At 48.8% G+C, this 16078-nt stretch overlaps 22 non-coding genes and 2 pseudogenes across 22 annotated transcripts; all 24 read left to right on the plus strand.

The window, feature by feature from the left end:
* Window positions 1-2843: 2843 nt before the first annotated feature.
* On the plus strand, window positions 2844-3007 carry LOC134898796 (U1 spliceosomal RNA). The gene has a single exon (XR_010172487.1). It is a non-coding gene; the product is annotated as a U1 spliceosomal RNA (small nuclear RNA).
* Window positions 3008-3159: 152 nt separating this feature from the next.
* Window positions 3160-3301, plus strand: LOC134899566 (U1 spliceosomal RNA; annotated as a pseudogene).
* Window positions 3302-3994: 693 nt separating this feature from the next.
* Window positions 3995-4158, plus strand: LOC134898767 (U1 spliceosomal RNA). Its single transcript, XR_010172457.1, has one exon. It is a non-coding gene; the product is annotated as a U1 spliceosomal RNA (small nuclear RNA).
* A 152-nt stretch (window positions 4159-4310) lies between these two features.
* LOC134899465 (U1 spliceosomal RNA) lies at window positions 4311-4473 on the plus strand. The gene has a single exon (XR_010173142.1). It is a non-coding gene; the product is annotated as a U1 spliceosomal RNA (small nuclear RNA).
* Window positions 4474-5144: 671 nt separating this feature from the next.
* Window positions 5145-5309, plus strand: LOC134898705 (U1 spliceosomal RNA). Its single transcript, XR_010172397.1, has one exon. It is a non-coding gene; the product is annotated as a U1 spliceosomal RNA (small nuclear RNA).
* Window positions 5310-5461: 152 nt separating this feature from the next.
* LOC134899650 (U1 spliceosomal RNA) lies at window positions 5462-5624 on the plus strand. Its single transcript, XR_010173301.1, has one exon. It is a non-coding gene; the product is annotated as a U1 spliceosomal RNA (small nuclear RNA).
* Window positions 5625-6295: 671 nt separating this feature from the next.
* On the plus strand, window positions 6296-6459 carry LOC134898768 (U1 spliceosomal RNA). The gene has a single exon (XR_010172458.1). It is a non-coding gene; the product is annotated as a U1 spliceosomal RNA (small nuclear RNA).
* A 152-nt stretch (window positions 6460-6611) lies between these two features.
* On the plus strand, window positions 6612-6774 carry LOC134899253 (U1 spliceosomal RNA). The gene has a single exon (XR_010172934.1). It is a non-coding gene; the product is annotated as a U1 spliceosomal RNA (small nuclear RNA).
* Window positions 6775-7445: 671 nt separating this feature from the next.
* Window positions 7446-7609, plus strand: LOC134899089 (U1 spliceosomal RNA). The gene has a single exon (XR_010172774.1). It is a non-coding gene; the product is annotated as a U1 spliceosomal RNA (small nuclear RNA).
* Window positions 7610-7761: 152 nt separating this feature from the next.
* LOC134899522 (U1 spliceosomal RNA) lies at window positions 7762-7924 on the plus strand. The gene has a single exon (XR_010173193.1). It is a non-coding gene; the product is annotated as a U1 spliceosomal RNA (small nuclear RNA).
* A 671-nt stretch (window positions 7925-8595) lies between these two features.
* On the plus strand, window positions 8596-8759 carry LOC134898770 (U1 spliceosomal RNA). The gene has a single exon (XR_010172460.1). It is a non-coding gene; the product is annotated as a U1 spliceosomal RNA (small nuclear RNA).
* Window positions 8760-8911: 152 nt separating this feature from the next.
* Window positions 8912-9074, plus strand: LOC134899254 (U1 spliceosomal RNA). Its single transcript, XR_010172935.1, has one exon. It is a non-coding gene; the product is annotated as a U1 spliceosomal RNA (small nuclear RNA).
* Window positions 9075-9745: 671 nt separating this feature from the next.
* Window positions 9746-9909, plus strand: LOC134899090 (U1 spliceosomal RNA). Its single transcript, XR_010172775.1, has one exon. It is a non-coding gene; the product is annotated as a U1 spliceosomal RNA (small nuclear RNA).
* Window positions 9910-10061: 152 nt separating this feature from the next.
* Window positions 10062-10224, plus strand: LOC134899523 (U1 spliceosomal RNA). The gene has a single exon (XR_010173194.1). It is a non-coding gene; the product is annotated as a U1 spliceosomal RNA (small nuclear RNA).
* A 669-nt stretch (window positions 10225-10893) lies between these two features.
* Window positions 10894-11057, plus strand: LOC134898771 (U1 spliceosomal RNA). The gene has a single exon (XR_010172461.1). It is a non-coding gene; the product is annotated as a U1 spliceosomal RNA (small nuclear RNA).
* Window positions 11058-11209: 152 nt separating this feature from the next.
* On the plus strand, window positions 11210-11372 carry LOC134899255 (U1 spliceosomal RNA). The gene has a single exon (XR_010172936.1). It is a non-coding gene; the product is annotated as a U1 spliceosomal RNA (small nuclear RNA).
* Window positions 11373-12043: 671 nt separating this feature from the next.
* LOC134898798 (U1 spliceosomal RNA) lies at window positions 12044-12207 on the plus strand. Its single transcript, XR_010172489.1, has one exon. It is a non-coding gene; the product is annotated as a U1 spliceosomal RNA (small nuclear RNA).
* Window positions 12208-12359: 152 nt separating this feature from the next.
* LOC134899567 (U1 spliceosomal RNA) lies at window positions 12360-12501 on the plus strand (annotated as a pseudogene).
* A 693-nt stretch (window positions 12502-13194) lies between these two features.
* On the plus strand, window positions 13195-13358 carry LOC134898772 (U1 spliceosomal RNA). Its single transcript, XR_010172462.1, has one exon. It is a non-coding gene; the product is annotated as a U1 spliceosomal RNA (small nuclear RNA).
* A 152-nt stretch (window positions 13359-13510) lies between these two features.
* On the plus strand, window positions 13511-13673 carry LOC134899466 (U1 spliceosomal RNA). The gene has a single exon (XR_010173143.1). It is a non-coding gene; the product is annotated as a U1 spliceosomal RNA (small nuclear RNA).
* Window positions 13674-14344: 671 nt separating this feature from the next.
* LOC134898706 (U1 spliceosomal RNA) lies at window positions 14345-14509 on the plus strand. Its single transcript, XR_010172398.1, has one exon. It is a non-coding gene; the product is annotated as a U1 spliceosomal RNA (small nuclear RNA).
* A 152-nt stretch (window positions 14510-14661) lies between these two features.
* Window positions 14662-14824, plus strand: LOC134899651 (U1 spliceosomal RNA). The gene has a single exon (XR_010173302.1). It is a non-coding gene; the product is annotated as a U1 spliceosomal RNA (small nuclear RNA).
* Window positions 14825-15493: 669 nt separating this feature from the next.
* Window positions 15494-15657, plus strand: LOC134898773 (U1 spliceosomal RNA). Its single transcript, XR_010172463.1, has one exon. It is a non-coding gene; the product is annotated as a U1 spliceosomal RNA (small nuclear RNA).
* A 152-nt stretch (window positions 15658-15809) lies between these two features.
* LOC134899256 (U1 spliceosomal RNA) lies at window positions 15810-15972 on the plus strand. Its single transcript, XR_010172937.1, has one exon. It is a non-coding gene; the product is annotated as a U1 spliceosomal RNA (small nuclear RNA).
* Window positions 15973-16078: the final 106 nt, after the last annotated feature.

Here is a 16078-nt window from a genome sequence, read left to right on the forward strand (position 1 = left end):
AATTATGGATGGACTGCCGAGTGCCGACACAGAGGTAGCTACAGCCGTGAACTACCGTACTGTGTCTGCTGCGACTGGATGATAAATAATGATATAAAAAATATATATATATCACTACTGCAGCCGGACAGGTATATATTATATAATGACGGACCTGCTGGACACTGTCTGTCAGCAGAATGAGTTTTTTATAGAATAAAAAAACACCACACAAGTCACACGACGAGTGTTTAACTTTTTCAGGCAATCACAATATAGTATACTATACTGGTGGTCAGTGTGGTCAGGTCACTGGTCAGTCACACTGGCAGTGGCACTCCTGCCTGCAGCAAAAGTGTGCACTGTTTAATTTTAATAATATGTATGTACTCCTGGCTCCTGCTATAACCTATAACTGCTCCCCAGTCTCCCCCACAATTAAGCTGTGTGAGCACAGTCAGATATTATACATAGATGATGCAGCACACTGGGCTGAGCACAGATATGGTATGTGACTGAGTCACTGTGTATCGTTTTTTTTCAGGCAGAGAACGGATTATATTAAATAAAACTGCACTGGTGGTCACTGGTCAGTGGTCAGTCACTAGTAAACTCTGCACTCTCTAGTACTCCTAAGCTCCAGTAAATCAAGTGTCTCTGTCTCAATCTCACTCTCTCTCTTCTAATCTAAATGGAGAGGACGCCAGCCACGTCCTCTCCCTATCAATCTAAATGCACGTGTGAAAATGGCGGCGACGCGCGGCTCCTTATATAGAATCCGAGTCTCGCGATAGAATCCGAGCCTCGCGAGAATCCGACAGCGTCATGATGACGTTCGGGCGCGCTCGGGTTAACCGAGCAAGGCGGGAAGATCCGAGTCGCTCGGATCCGTGTAAAAAAAGCTGAAGTTCGGGCGGGTTCGGATTCCGAGGAACCGAACCCGCTCATCTCTATTAATCACTCAATTGGATTTTTTTGCCAGCATATTTCTTTTTCTCTGCAACCCACTGCTAAATTGTGCTTCCTAGCTGTTTTTATAAAATCACTGAATCAAATCTAACTCTGATTACATCAGAGAAGGCCAGGTACCCTACACCATAACAGGGGGTTTGAAATTTTGACTTGTCTACTTAAAGATCACCAAAATCTGATCAAAAGGTCAATTACGTCCCTGGGTGGGATTGAACCACCAACCTTTTGGTTAATAGCCGAACACACTAACCGATTGCGCCACAGAGACACTTTGCAAAAAGTACATACTGACAAAGGCTAATAAGCATTTATCTAGAACGTTTCCTAGAAAAACTTTAAAAAGTCAATAATCTGGAGAGTTTTTGTAAGATGTTTCTTCCACCAACCAACGAAGAAACACATTGGTACTTTTCCATGATGAGTGAGTGCTTCAGGTTCTCTTGCACTTACATGTGCAGCAGAGTACTGCAATGGAAGCATGCTGGGCCCATAACCCAGAGGTAGGCAGATTGAAACTATCCTTTGCTATATGCATTTTTTTTTTGTTAATTAAAGTAATCCAAAACTGGGATTGATATTTTGGTTCTTTTATTTTTACTTAAAGTACAATAACTTTTACCATTTTAATTTGTTTTAATAGTATATTGACAGTATTGTTTTCTTTCAAAAATCCACTTAATTTTCTTTACCCTATTATTAAAATGGTAATTGACAAAAACAAACTACATTGTCACCAGAAGAGCAATACAAAATGTACAAGTGATATATTAAAATCATCTTTTCAGCTTGAATTTCAATGATGCATTGGGGCAACGATTTTGTTAGCAACATCTTCACCCTTAAATAAAGATTTTCTTAATTCCTTACCTGTGTGCTAATTAGATATCACCTTGTTTTCACATTAAACAGACTTCCACATGAGAAAGCAGCAAGGATGCAGTGGCGTTAATGTTTCCTGGTGTCAACCCGTATTATTTCAGTAGACATTGAAATGAGGATGCATCTTGCTGCCTTTCCAATGAAGCAAGTTTAATTTAGTAATAGGTGAAAAACCATCCTTACAAAGGTGTTAATCAGAGACTTGGCTTTGTGGACACTTTTCAGGAGAACAAATTTGTTAGCATAAAAATAAAGCCAGAAAATGAAGAGCTGTTTAATCACTCAATTGGATTTTTTTGCCAGCATATTTCTTTTTCTCTGCAACCCACTGCTAAATTGTGCTTCCTAGCTGTTTTTATAAAATCACTGAATCAAATCTAACTCTGATTACATCAGAGAAGGCCAGGTACCCTACACCATAAGAGGGGGTTTGAAATTTTGACTTGTCTACTTAAAGATCACCAAAATCTGATAACAAGGTCAATTACGTTCCTGGGTGGGATTGAACTTGGTCGGCTCTCGTATAATTCAGATCTCTTTGTCTCAGGTCTCTCTCCAGCCTAGTTTGCTGTCTGTTTCCACTTCTCTTTTCTTGAGCCGCTCCCTTCTATGCCCTTGCGCACTATCCTGACTTCTCTCGTCTGCTTACTTTGTGCATTCCAACGCACAATGCAAAAGGCCGCCATGCCCTGCATACCCCTTTTCTCTTTTCATGTGCAGATGAGGGTTCCAGCCAACTTTGGCCCACTGCTTGGATGACATCACCATATGCAAATCCATCTGCTGCAGGCCTTCCCCCAGGAATGCTTGTACTAGTTGTTGCATTTGGTTTGTTGTTTGGGGGTGCTTCAGTATTAGGCAGCCTTCTGCCCTCCCATGTTCATCTGAAAATATGTGTTCTCCCTGCAGTTGTTGTCCCCAGATGAGAGTTCCCTTGTGCTGCCTCAGTTGAATCTCCTTTACTTGACAGAGATGTGCCTGAGCAGCGGCCCTCCCCAGCCCTATCCCAAATCATACTTATTTTGCATAGGAGATACCATGGTCATGAAGATTGTTCTCCCAGGGTGAGGTTCATTCATTGCATTCTGGGTATGCTGACCCCTGTGATTTCCCCAAATGTGGGAAACTCGACTGCATTATTTGTGGTAGTGGGGGACTGTGTTTGTGCTTTTCTCTGGTCAGCTCTGGTAAAAGTCAGATTTCTTTGCCTCAGATCTTCCTCTAGCCTTGTTCTTCTTTTGAGAGTTCTCTTGTGCTGTCTCAGTTGGATCTCCTTCACTTGACAGGGGGGTGCCCGAGCAGCGACCCTCCCCAGCTCTAGCCCAACTCCTACTTACCTGCCAAGTGAGATACTATGATCATGAAGGTGCTTCTCCCAGGGCAAGGCTTACCCATTGCACTCTGGGTGTGTTGCTCCTGCGATTTCCCCAAATGTGGGACACTTGACTGCATAATTTGTGTTTCCCCTGGTCGGCTCTGAGATAATTCAGATCTCTTTGTCTCAGGTCTCTCTCCAGCCTAGTTTGCTCTCTGTTTCCACTTCTCTTTTCTTGAGCCGCTCCCTTCTATGCCCTTGCGCACTATCCTGACTTTTCCCGTCTGCTTACTTTGTGCATTCCAACGCACAATGCGAACTACAGGTAGTGCTGCAGGGCCCACACCCTTTTACTTGCCTTACAGAGGAGCTCTGGAGCTGTTACAGTGCCCAAGCTGCTGCAAGAAATCAGCTTGAATGCTTAAGGGGCTGGGGCATAGCACTCATGAGCCCCACACCGAAGGAGGGTGGAGGTGTTTAATGCGAACTAGGGGTCATCCAAGCGCCGCAAAAGGCCGCCATGCCCTGCACACCCCTTTTCTCTTTTCATATGCAGACGAGGGTTGAAGCCAACTTTGACCCACTGCTTGGATGACATCACCATATGCAAATCCATCTGCTGCAGGCCTTCCCCCAGGAATGCTTGTACTAGTTGTTGCATTTGGTTTGTTGTTTGGGGGTGCTTCAGTATTAGGCAGCCTTCTGCCCTCCCATGTTCATCTGAAAATATGTGTTCTCCCTGCAGTTGTTGTCCCCAGATGAGAGTTCCCTTGTGCTGCCTCAGTTGAATCTCCTTTACTTGACAGAGATGTTCCTGAGCAGCGGCCCTCCCCAGCCCTATCCCAAATCATACTTATTTTGCATAGGAGATACCATGGTCATGAAGATTGTTCTCCCAGGGTGAGGTTCATTCATTGCATTCTGGGTATGCTGACCCCTGTGATTTCCCCAAATGTGGGAAACTCGACTGCATTATTTGTGGTAGTGGGGGACTGTGTTTGTGCTTTCCTCTGGTCAGCTCTGGTAAAAGTCAGATTTCTTTGTCTCAGATCTTCCTCTAGCCTTGTTCTTCTTTCGAGAGTTCCCTTGCGCTGCCTCAGTTGGATCTCCTTCACTTGACATGGGGGTGCCCGAGCAGCGACCCTCCCCAGCTCTAGCCCAACTCCTACTTACATGCCAGGTGAGATACTATGATCATGAAGGTGCTTCTCCCAGGGCAAGGCTCACCCATTGCACTCTGGGTGTGCTGCTCCTGCGATTTCCCCAAATGTGGGAAACATGACTGCATAATTTTTGTTTCCCTTGGTCGACTCTTGTATAATTCAGATCTCTTTGTCTCAGGTCTCTCTCCAGCCTAGTTTGCTGTCTGTTTCCACTTCTCTTTTCTTGAGCCGCTCCCTTCTATGCCCTTGCGCATTATCCTGACTTTTCCCGTCTGCTTACTTTGTGCCTTCCAATGCACAATGCAAACTACAGGTAGTGCTGCAGGGCCCACACCCTTTTACTTGCCTTACAAAGCAGCTCTGGAGCTGTTACAGTGCCCAGCTGCTGCAAGAAATCAGCTTGAATGCTTAAGGGGCTGGGGCATAGCCAACATGAGCCCCACACCGAAGGAGGGTGGGGGTGTTTAATGCGAACTAAGGGTCATCCAAGCGCCGCAAAAGGCCGCCATGCCCTGCATACCCCTTTTCTCTTTTCATATGCAGATGAGGGTTCCAGCCAACTTTGGCCCACTGCTTGGATGACATCACTGTATGCAAATGCGTCTTCTGCAGACCTTCCCCCAGGAATGCTTGTACTAGTTGTTGCATTTGGTTTGTTGTTTGGGGGTGCTTCAGTATTAGGCAGCCTTCTGCCCTCCCATGTTCATCTGAAAATATGTGTTCTCCCTGCAGTTGTTGTCCCCAGATGAGAGTTCCCTTGTGCTGCCTCAGTTGAATCTCCTTTACTTGACAGAGATGTGCCTGAGCAGCGGCCCTCCCCAGCCCTATCCCAAATCATACTTATTTTGCATAGGAGATACCATGGTCATGAAGATTGTTCTCCCAGGGTGAGGTTCATTCATTGCATTCTGGGTATGCTGACCCCTGTGATTTCCCCAAATGTGGGAAACTCGACTGCATTATTTGTGGTAGTGGGGGGACTGTGTTTGTGCTTTCCTCTGGTCAGCTCTGGTAAAAGTCAGATTTCTTTGTCTCAGATATTCCTCTAGCCTTGTTCTTCTTTTGAGAGTTCTCTTGTGCTGTCTCAGTTGGATCTCCTTCACTTGACAGGGGGGTGCCCGAGCAGCGACCCTCCCCAGTTCTAGCCCAACTCCTACTTACCTGCCAGGTTAAATACTATGATCATGAAGGTGCTTCTCCCAGGGCAAGGCTCACCCATTGCTCTCTGGGTGTGTTGCTCCTGCGATTTCCCCAAATGTGGGACACTTGACTGCATAATTTGTGTTTCCCCTGGTCGGCTCTCGTATAATTCAGATCTCTTTGTCTCAGGTCTCTCTCCAGCCTAGTTTGCTGTCTGTTTCCACTTCTCTTTTCTTGAGCCGCTCCCTTCTATGCCCTTGCGCACTATCCTGACTTCTCCCGTCTGCTTACTTTGTGCATTCCAACGCACAATGCGAACTACAGGTAGTGCTGCAGGGCCCACACCCTTTTACTTGCCTTACAGAGCAGCTCTGGAGCTGTTACAGTGCCCAGCTGCTGCAAGAAATCAGCTTGAATGCTTAAGGGGCTGGGGCATAGCCAACATGAGCCCCACACCGAAGGAGGGTGGAGGTGTTTAATGCGAACTAGGGGTCATCCAAGCGCCGCAAAAGGCCGCCATGCCCTGCACGCCCCTTTTCTCTTTTCATATGCAGACGAGGGTTGAAGCCAACTTTGACCCACTGCTTGGATGACAGAACCATATGCAAATCCATCTGCTGCAGGCCTTCCCCCAGGAATGCTTGCACTAGTTGTTGCATTTGGTTTGTTGTTTGGGGGTGCTTCAGTATTAGGCAGCCTTCTGCCCTCCCATGTTCATCTGAAAATATGTGTTCTCCCTGCAGTTGTTGTCCCCAGATGAGAGTTCCCTTGTGCTGCCTCAGTTGAATCTCCTTTACTTGACAGAGATGTGCCTGAGCAGCGGCCCTCCCCAGCCCTATCCCAAATCATACTTATTTTGCATAGGAGATACCATGGTCATGAAGATTGTTCTCCCAGGGTGAGGTTCATTCATTGCATTCTGGGTATGCTGACCCCTGTGATTTCCCCAAATGTGGGAAACTCGACTGCATTATTTGTGGTAGTGGGGGACTGTGTTTGTGCTTTCCTCTGGTCAGCTCTGGTAAAAGTCAGATTTCTTTGTCTCAGATCTTCCTCTAGCCTTGTTCTTCTTTCGAGAGTTCCCTTGCGCTGCCTCAGTTGGATCTCCTTCACTTGACAGGGGGGTGCCCGAGCAGTGACCCTCCCCAGCTCTAGCCCAACTCCTACTTACCTGCCAGGTGAGATACTATGATCATGAAGGTGCTTCTCCCAGGGCAAAGCTCACCCATTGCACTCTGGGTGTGCTGCTCCTGCGATTTCCCCAAATGTGGGAAACTTGACTGCATAATTTTTGTTTCCCTTGGTCGGCTCTCGTATAATTCAGATCTCTTTGTCTCAGGTCTCTCTCCAGCCTAGTTTGCTGTCTGTTTCCACTTCTCTTTTCTTGAGCCGCTCCCTTCTATGCCCTTGCGCACTATCCTGACGTCTCCCGTCTGCTTACTTTGTGCCTTCCAATGCACAATGCAAACTACAGGTAGTGCTGCAGGGCCCACACCCTTTTACTTGCCTTACAAAGCAGCTCTGGAGCTGTTACAGTGCCCAGCTGCTGCAAGAAATCAGCTTGAATGCTTAAGGGGCTGGGGCATAGCCAACATGAGCCCCACACCGAAGGAGGGTGGAGGTGTTTAATGCGAACTAGGGGTCATCCAAGCGCCGCAAAAGGCCGCCATGCCCTGCACGCCCCTTTTCTCTTTTCATATGCAGACGAGGGTTGAAGCCAACTTTGACCCACTGCTTGGATGACATCACCATATGCAAATCCATCTGCTGCAGGCCCTCCCCCAGGAATGCTTGCACTAGTTGTTGCATTTGGTTTGTTGTTTGGGGGTGCTTCAGTATTACGCAGCCTTCTGCCCTCCCATGTTCATCTGAAAATATGTGTTCTCCCTGCAGTTGTTGTCCCCAGATGAGAGTTCCCTTGTGCTGCCTCAGTTGAATCTCCTTTACTTGACAGAGATGTGCCTGAGCAGCGGCCCTCCCCAGCCCTATCCCAAATCATACTTATTTTGCATAATAGATACCATGGTCATGAAGATTGTTCTCCCAGGGTGAGGTTCATTCATTGCATTCTGGGTATGCTGACCCCTGTGATTTCCCCAAATGTGGGAAACTCGACTGCATTATTTGTGGTAGTGGGGGACTGTGTTTGTGCTTTTCTCTGGTCAGCTCTGGTAAAAGTCAGATTTCTTTGCCTCAGATCTTCCTCTAGCCTTGTTCTTCTTTTGAGAGTTCTCTTGTGCTGTCTCAGTTGGATCTCCTTCACTTGACAGGGGGGTGCCCGAGCAGCGACCCTCCCCAGCTCTAGCCCAACTCCTACTTACCTGCCAAGTGAGATACTATGATCATGAAGGTGCTTCTCCCAGGGCAAGGCTTACCCATTGCACTCTGGGTGTGTTGCTCCTGCGATTTCCCCAAATGTGGGACACTTGACTGCATAATTTGTGTTTCCCCTGGTCGGCTCTCGTATAATTCAGATCTCTTTGTCTCAGGTCTCTCTCCAGCCTAGTTTGCTGTCTGTTTCCACTTCTCTTTTCTTGAGCCGCTCCCTTCTATGCCCTTGCGCACTATCCTGACTTCTCCCGTCTGCTTACTTTGTGCATTCCAACGCACAATGCGAACTACAGGTAGTGCTGCAGGGCCCACACCCTTTTACTTGCCTTACAGAGCAGCTCTGGAGCTGTTACAGTGCCCAGCTGCTGCAAGAAATCAGCTTGAATGCTTAAGGGGCTGGGGCATAGCCAACATGAGCCCCACACCGAAGGAGGGTGGAGGTGTTTAATGTGAACTAGGGGTCATCCAAGCGCCGCAAAAGGCCGCCATGCCCTGCACGCCCCTTTTCTCTTTTCATATGCAGACGAGGGTTGAAGCCAACTTTGACCCACTGCTTGGATGACAGAACCATATGCAAATCCATCTGCTGCAGGCCTTCCCCCAGGAATGCTTGCACTAGTTGTTGCATTTGGTTTGTTGTTTGGGGGTGCTTCAGTATTAGGCAGCCTTCTGCCCTCCCATGTTCATCTGAAAATATGTGTTCTCCCTGCAGTTGTTGTCCCCAGATGAGAGTTCCCTTGTGCTGCCTCAGTTGAATCTCCTTTACTTGACAGAGATGTGCCTGAGCAGCGGCCCTCCCCAGCCCTATCCCAAATCATACTTATTTTGCATAGGAGATACCATGGTCATGAAGATTGTTCTCCCAGGGTGAGGTTCATTCATTGCATTCTGGGTATGCTGACCCCTGTGATTTCCCCAAATGTGGGAAACTCGACTGCATTATTTGTGGTAGTGGGGGACTGTGTTTGTGCTTTCCTCTGGTCAGCTCTGGTAAAAGTCAGATTTCTTTGTCTCAGATCTTCCTCTAGCCTTGTTCTTCTTTCGAGAGTTCCCTTGCGCTGCCTCAGTTGGATCTCCTTCACTTGACAGGGGGGTGCCTGAGCAGTGACCCTCCCCAGCTCTAGCCCAACTCCTACTTACCTGCCAGGTGAGATACTATGATCATGAAGGTGCTTCTCCCAGGGCAAAGCTCACCCATTGCACTCTGGGTGTGCTGCTCCTGCGATTTCCCCAAATGTGGGAAACTTGACTGCATAATTTTTGTTTCCCTTGGTCGGCTCTCGTATAATTCAGATCTCTTTGTCTCAGGTCTCTCTCCAGCCTAGTTTGCTGTCTGTTTCCACTTCTCTTTTCTTGAGCCGCTCCCTTCTATGCCCTTGCGCACTATCCTGACGTCTCCCGTCTGCTTACTTTGTGCCTTCCAATGCACAATGCAAACTACAGGTAGTGCTGCAGGGCCCACACCCTTTTACTTGCCTTACAAAGCAGCTCTGGAGCTGTTACAGTGCCCAGCTGCTGCAAGAAATCAGCTTGAATGCTTAAGGGGCTGGGGCATAGCCAACATGAGCCCCACACCGAAGGAGGGTGGAGGTGTTTAATGCGAACTAGGGGTCATCCAAGCGCCGCAAAAGGCCGCCATGCCCTGCACGCCCCTTTTCTCTTTTCATATGCAGACGAGGGTTGAAGCCAACTTTGACCCACTGCTTGGATGACATCACCATATGCAAATCCATCTGCTGCAGGCCCTCCCCCAGGAATGCTTGCACTAGTTGTTGCATTTGGTTTGTTGTTTGGGGGTGCTTCAGTATTACGCAGCCTTCTGCCTTCCCATGTTCATCTGAAAATATGTGTTCTCCCTGCAGTTGTTGTCCCCAGATGAGAGTTCCCTTGTGCTGCCTCAGTTGAATCTCCTTTACTTGACAGAGATGTGCCTGAGCAGCGGCCCTCCCCAGCCCTATCCCAAATCATACTTATTTTGCATAATAGATACCATGGTCATGAAGATTGTTCTCCCAGGGTGAGGTTCATTCATTGCATTCTGGGTATGCTGACCCCTGTGATTTCCCCAAATGTGGGAAACTCGACTGCATTATTTGTGGTAGTGGGGGACTGTGTTTGTGCTTTTCTCTGGTCAGCTCTGGTAAAAGTCAGATTTCTTTGCCTCAGATCTTCCTCTAGCCTTTTTCTTCTTTTGAGAGTTCTCTTGTGCTGTCTCAGTTGGATCTCCTTCACTTGACAGGGGGGTGCCCGAGCAGCGACCCTCCCCAGCTCTAGCCCAACTCCTACTTACCTGCCAAGTGAGATACTATGATCATGAAGGTGCTTCTCCCAGGGCAAGGCTTACCCATTGCACTCTGGGTGTGTTGCTCCTGCGATTTCCCCAAATGTGGGACACTTGACTGCATAATTTGTGTTTCCCCTGGTCGGCTCTCGTATAATTCAGATCTCTTTGTCTCAGGTCTCTCTCCAGCCTAGTTTGCTGTCTGTTTCCACTTCTCTTTTCTTGAGCCGCTCCCTTCTATGCCCTTGCGCACTATCCTGACTTCTCCCGTCTGCTTACTTTGTGCATTCCAACGCACAATGCGAACTACAGGTAGTGCTGCAGGGCCCACACCCTTTTACTTGCCTTACAGAGCAGCTCTGGAGCTGTTACAGTGCCCAGCTGCTGCAAGAAATCAGCTTGAATGCTTAAGGGGCTGGGGCATAGCCAACATGAGCCCCACACCGAAGGAGGGTGGAGGTGTTTAATGCGAACTAGGGGTCATCCAAGCGCCGCAAAAGGCCGCCATGCCCTGCACGCCCCTTTTCTCTTTTCATATGCAGACGAGGGTTGAAGCCAACTTTGACCCACTGCTTGGATGACAGAACCATATGCAAATCCATCTGCTGCAGGCCTTCCCCCAGGAATGCTTGCACTAGTTGTTGCATTTGGTTTGTTGTTTGGGGGTGCTTCAGTATTAGGCAGCCTTCTGCCCTCCCATGTTCATCTGAAAATGTGTTCTCCCTGCAGTTGTTGTCCCCAGATGAGAGTTCCCTTGTGCTGCCTCAGTTGAATCTCCTTTACTTGACAGAGATGTGCCTGAGCAGCGGCCCTCCCCAGCCCTATCCCAAATCATACTTATTTTGCATAGGAGATACCATGGTCATGAAGATTGTTCTCCCAGGGTGAGGTTCATTCATTGCATTCTGGGTATGCTGACCCCTGTGATTTCCCCAAATGTGGGAAACTCGACTGCATTATTTGTGGTAGTGGGGGACTGTGTTTGTGCTTTCCTCTGGTCAGCTCTGGTAAAAGTCAGATTTCTTTGTCTCAGATCTTCCTCTAGCCTTGTTTTTCTTTCGAGAGTTCCCTTGCGCTGCCTCAGTTGGATCTCCTTCACTTGACAGGGGGGTGCCCGAGCAGTGACCCTCCCCAGCTCTAGCCCAACTCCTACTTACCTGCCAGGTGAGATACTATGATCATGAAGGTGCTTCTCCCAGGGCAAAGCTCACCCATTGCACTCTGGGTGTGCTGCTCCTGCGATTTCCCCAAATGTGGGAAACTTGACTGCATAATTTTTGTTTCCCTTGGTCGGCTCTCGTATAATTCAGATCTCTTTGTCTCAGGTCTCTCTCCAGCCTAGTTTGCTGTCTGTTTCCACTTCTCTTTTCTTGAGCCGCTCCCTTCTATGCCCTTGCGCACTATCCTGACGTCTCCCGTCTGCTTACTTTGTGCCTTCCAATGCACAATGCAAACTACAGGTAGTGCTGCAGGGCCCACACCCTTTTACTTGCCTTACAAAGCAGCTCTGGAGCTGTTACAGTGCCCAGCTGCTGCAAGAAATCAGCTTGAATGCTTAAGGGGCTGGGGCATAGCCAACATGAGCCCCACACCGAAGGAGGGTGGAGGTGTTTAATGCGAACTAGGGGTCATCCAAGCGCCGCAAAAGGCCGCCATGCCCTGCACGCCCCTTTTCTCTTTTCATATGCAGACGAGGGTTGAAGCCAACTTTGACCCACTGCTTGGATGACATCACCATATGCAAATCCATCTGCTGCAGGCCCTCCCCCAGGAATGCTTGCACTAGTTGTTGCATTTGGTTTGTTGTTTGGGGGTGCTTCAGTATTACGCAGCCTTCTGCCCTCCCATGTTCATCTGAAAATATGTGTTCTCCCTGCAGTTGTTGTCCCCAGATGAGAGTTCCCTTGTGCTGCCTCAGTTGAATCTCCTTTACTTGACAGAGATGTGCCTGAGCAGCGGCCCTCCCCAGCCCTATCCCAAATCATACTTATTTTGCATAGGAGATACCATGGTCATGAAGATTGTTCTCCCAGGGTGAGGTTCATTCATTGCATTCTGGGTATGCTGACCCCTGTGATTTCCCCAAATGTGGGAAACTCGACTGCATTATTTGTGGTAGTGGGGGACTGTGTTTGTGCTTTTCTCTGGTCAGCTCTGGTAAAAGTCAGATTTCTTTGCCTCAGATCTTCCTCTAGCCTTGTTCTTCTTTTGAGAGTTCTCTTGTGCTGTCTCAGTTGGATCTCCTTCACTTGACAGGGGGGTGCCCGAGCAGCGACCCTCCCCAGCTCTAGCCCAACTCCTACTTACCTGCCAAGTGAGATACTATGATCATGAAGGTGCTTCTCCCAGGGCAAGGCTTACCCATTGCACTCTGGGTGTGTTGCTCCTGCGATTTCCCCAAATGTGGGACACTTGACTGCATAATTTGTGTTTCCCCTGGTCGGCTCTGAGATAATTCAGATCTCTTTGTCTCAGGTCTCTCTCCAGCCTAGTTTGCTCTCTGTTTCCACTTCTCTTTTCTTGAGCCGCTCCCTTCTATGCCCTTGCGCACTATCCTGACTTTTCCCGTCTGCTTACTTTGTGCATTCCAACGCACAATGCGAACTACAGGTAGTGCTGCAGGGCCCACACCCTTTTACTTGCCTTACAGAGGAGCTCTGGAGCTGTTACAGTGCCCAAGCTGCTGCAAGAAATCAGCTTGAATGCTTAAGGGGCTGGGGCATAGCACTCATGAGCCCCACACCGAAGGAGGGTGGAGGTGTTTAATGCGAACTAGGGGTCATCCAAGCGCCGCAAAAGGCCGCCATGCCCTGCACACCCCTTTTCTCTTTTCATATGCAGACGAGGGTTGAAGCCAACTTTGACCCACTGCTTGGATGACATCACCATATGCAAATCCATCTGCTGCAGGCCTTCCCCCAGGAATGCTTGTACTAGTTGTTGCATTTGGTTTGTTGTTTGGGGGTGCTTCAGTATTAGGCAGCCTTCTGCCCTCCCATGTTCATCTGAAAATATGTGTTCTCCCTGCAGTTGTTGTCCCCAGATGAGAGTTCCCTTGTGCTGCCTCAGTTGAATCTCCTTTACTTGACAGAGATGTTCCTGAGCAGCGGCCCTCCCCAGCCCTATCCCAAATCATACTTATTTTGCATAGGAGATACCATGGTCATGAAGATTGTTCTCCCAGGGTGAGGTTCATTCATTGCATTCTGGGTATGCTGACCCCTGTGATTTCCCCAAATGTGGGAAACTCGACTGCATTATTTGTGGTAGTGGGGGACTGTGTTTGTGCTTTCCTCTGGTCAGCTCTGGTAAAAGTCAGATTTCTTTGTCTCAGATCTTCCTCTAGCCTTGTTCTTCTTTCGAGAGTTCCCTTGCGCTGCCTCAGTTGGATCTCCTTCACTTGACATGGGGGTGCCCGAGCAGCGACCCTCCCCAGCTCTAGCCCAACTCCTACTTACATGCCAGGTGAGATACTATGATCATGAAGGTGCTTCTCCCAGGGCAAGGCTCACCCATTGCACTCTGGGTGTGCTGCTCCTGCGATTTCCCCAAATGTGGGAAACATGACTGCATAATTTTTGTTTCCCTTGGTCGACTCTTGTATAATTCAGATCTCTTTGTCTCAGGTCTCTCTCCAGCCTAGTTTGCTGTCTGTTTCCACTTCTCTTTTCTTGAGCCGCTCCCTTCTATGCCCTTGCGCATTATCCTGACTTTTCCCGTCTGCTTACTTTGTGCCTTCCAATGCACAATGCAAACTACAGGTAGTGCTGCAGGGCCCACACCCTTTTACTTGCCTTACAAAGCAGCTCTGGAGCTGTTACAGTGCCCAGCTGCTGCAAGAAATCAGCTTGAATGCTTAAGGGGCTGGGGCATAGCCAACATGAGCCCCACACCGAAGGAGGGTGGGGGTGTTTAATGCGAACTAAGGGTCATCCAAGCGCCGCAAAAGGCCGCCATGCCCTGCATACCCCTTTTCTCTTTTCATATGCAGATGAGGGTTCCAGCCAACTTTGGCCCACTGCTTGGATGACATCACTGTATGCAAATGCATCTTCTGCAGACCTTCCCCCAGGAATGCTTGTACTAGTTGTTGCATTTGGTTTGTTGTTTGGGGGTGCTTCAGTATTAGGCAGCCTTCTGCCCTCCCATGTTCATCTGAAAATATGTGTTCTCCCTGCAGTTGTTGTCCCCAGATGAGAGTTCCCTTGTGCTGCCTCAGTTGAATCTCCTTTACTTGACAGAGATGTGCCTGAGCAGCGGCCCTCCCCAGCCCTATCCCAAATCATACTTATTTTGCATAGGAGATACCATGGTCATGAAGATTGTTCTCCCAGGGTGAGGTTCATTCATTGCATTCTGGGTATGCTGACCCCTGTGATTTCCCCAAATGTGGGAAACTCGACTGCATTATTTGTGGTAGTGGGGGGACTGTGTTTGTGCTTTCCTCTGGTCAGCTCTGGTAAAAGTCAGATTTCTTTGTCTCAGATATTCCTCTAGCCTTGTTCTTCTTTTGAGAGTTCTCTTGTGCTGTCTCAGTTGGATCTCCTTCACTTGACAGGGGGGTGCCCGAGCAGCGACCCTCCCCAGTTCTAGCCCAACTCCTACTTACCTGCCAGGTTAAATACTATGATCATGAAGGTGCTTCTCCCAGGGCAAGGCTCACCCATTGCTCTCTGGGTGTGTTGCTCCTGCGATTTCCCCAAATGTGGGACACTTGACTGCATAATTTGTGTTTCCCCTGGTCGGCTCTCGTATAATTCAGATCTCTTTGTCTCAGGTCTCTCTCCAGCCTAGTTTGCTGTCTGTTTCCACTTCTCTTTTCTTGAGCCGCTCCCTTCTATGCCCTTGCGCACTATCCTGACTTCTCCCGTCTGCTTACTTTGTGCATTCCAACGCACAATGCGAACTACAGGTAGTGCTGCAGGGCCCACACCCTTTTACTTGCCTTACAGAGCAGCTCTGGAGCTGTTACAGTGCCCAGCTGCTGCAAGAAATCAGCTTGAATGCTTAAGGGGCTGGGGCATAGCCAACATGAGCCCCACACCGAAGGAGGGTGGAGGTGTTTAATGCGAACTAGGGGTCATCCAAGCGCCGCAAAAGGCCGCCATGCCCTGCACGCCCCTTTTCTCTTTTCATATGCAGACGAGGGTTGAAGCCAACTTTGACCCACTGCTTGGATGACAGAACCATATGCAAATCCATCTGCTGCAGGCCTTCCCCCAGGAATGCTTGCACTAGTTGTTGCATTTGGTTTGTTGTTTGGGGGTGCTTCAGTATTAGGCAGCCTTCTGCCCTCCCATGTTCATCTGAAAATGTGTTCTCCCTGCAGTTGTTGTCCCCAGATGAGAGTTCCCTTGTGCTGCCTCAGTTGAATCTCCTTTACTTGACAGAGATGTGCCTGAGCAGCGGCCCTCCCCAGCCCTATCCCAAATCATACTTATTTTGCATAGGAGATACCATGGTCATGAAGATTGTTCTCCCAGGGTGAGGTTCATTCATTGCATTCTGGGTATGCTGACCCCTGTGATTTCCCCAAATGTGGGAAACTCGACTGCATTATTTGTGGTAGTGGGGGACTGTGTTTGTGCTTTCCTCTGGTCAGCTCTGGTAAAAGTCAGATTTCTTTGTCTCAGATCTTCCTCTAGCCTTGTTTTTCTTTCGAGAGTTCCCTTGCGCTGCCTCAGTTGGATCTCCTTCACTTGACAGGGGGGTGCCCGAGCAGTGACCCTCCCCAGCTCTAGCCCAACTCCTACTTACCTGCCAGGTGAGATACTATGATCATGAAGGTGCTTCTCCCAGGGCAAAGCTCACCCATTGCACTCTGGGTGTGCTGCTCCTGCGATTTCCCCAAATGTGGGAAACTTGACTGCATAATTTTTGTTTCCCTTGGTCGGCTCTCGTATAATTCAGATCTCTTTGTCTCAGGTCTCTCTCCAGCCTAGTTTGCTGTCTGTTTCCACTTCTCTTTTCTTGAGCCGCTCCCTTCTATGCCCTTGCGCACTATCCTGACGTCTCCCG

This window comes from Pseudophryne corroboree, chromosome 3 (assembly GCF_028390025.1).
Source record: "Pseudophryne corroboree isolate aPseCor3 chromosome 3, aPseCor3.hap2, whole genome shotgun sequence".
NCBI classification, from domain to species: Eukaryota; Metazoa; Chordata; class Amphibia; order Anura; family Myobatrachidae; genus Pseudophryne; species Pseudophryne corroboree.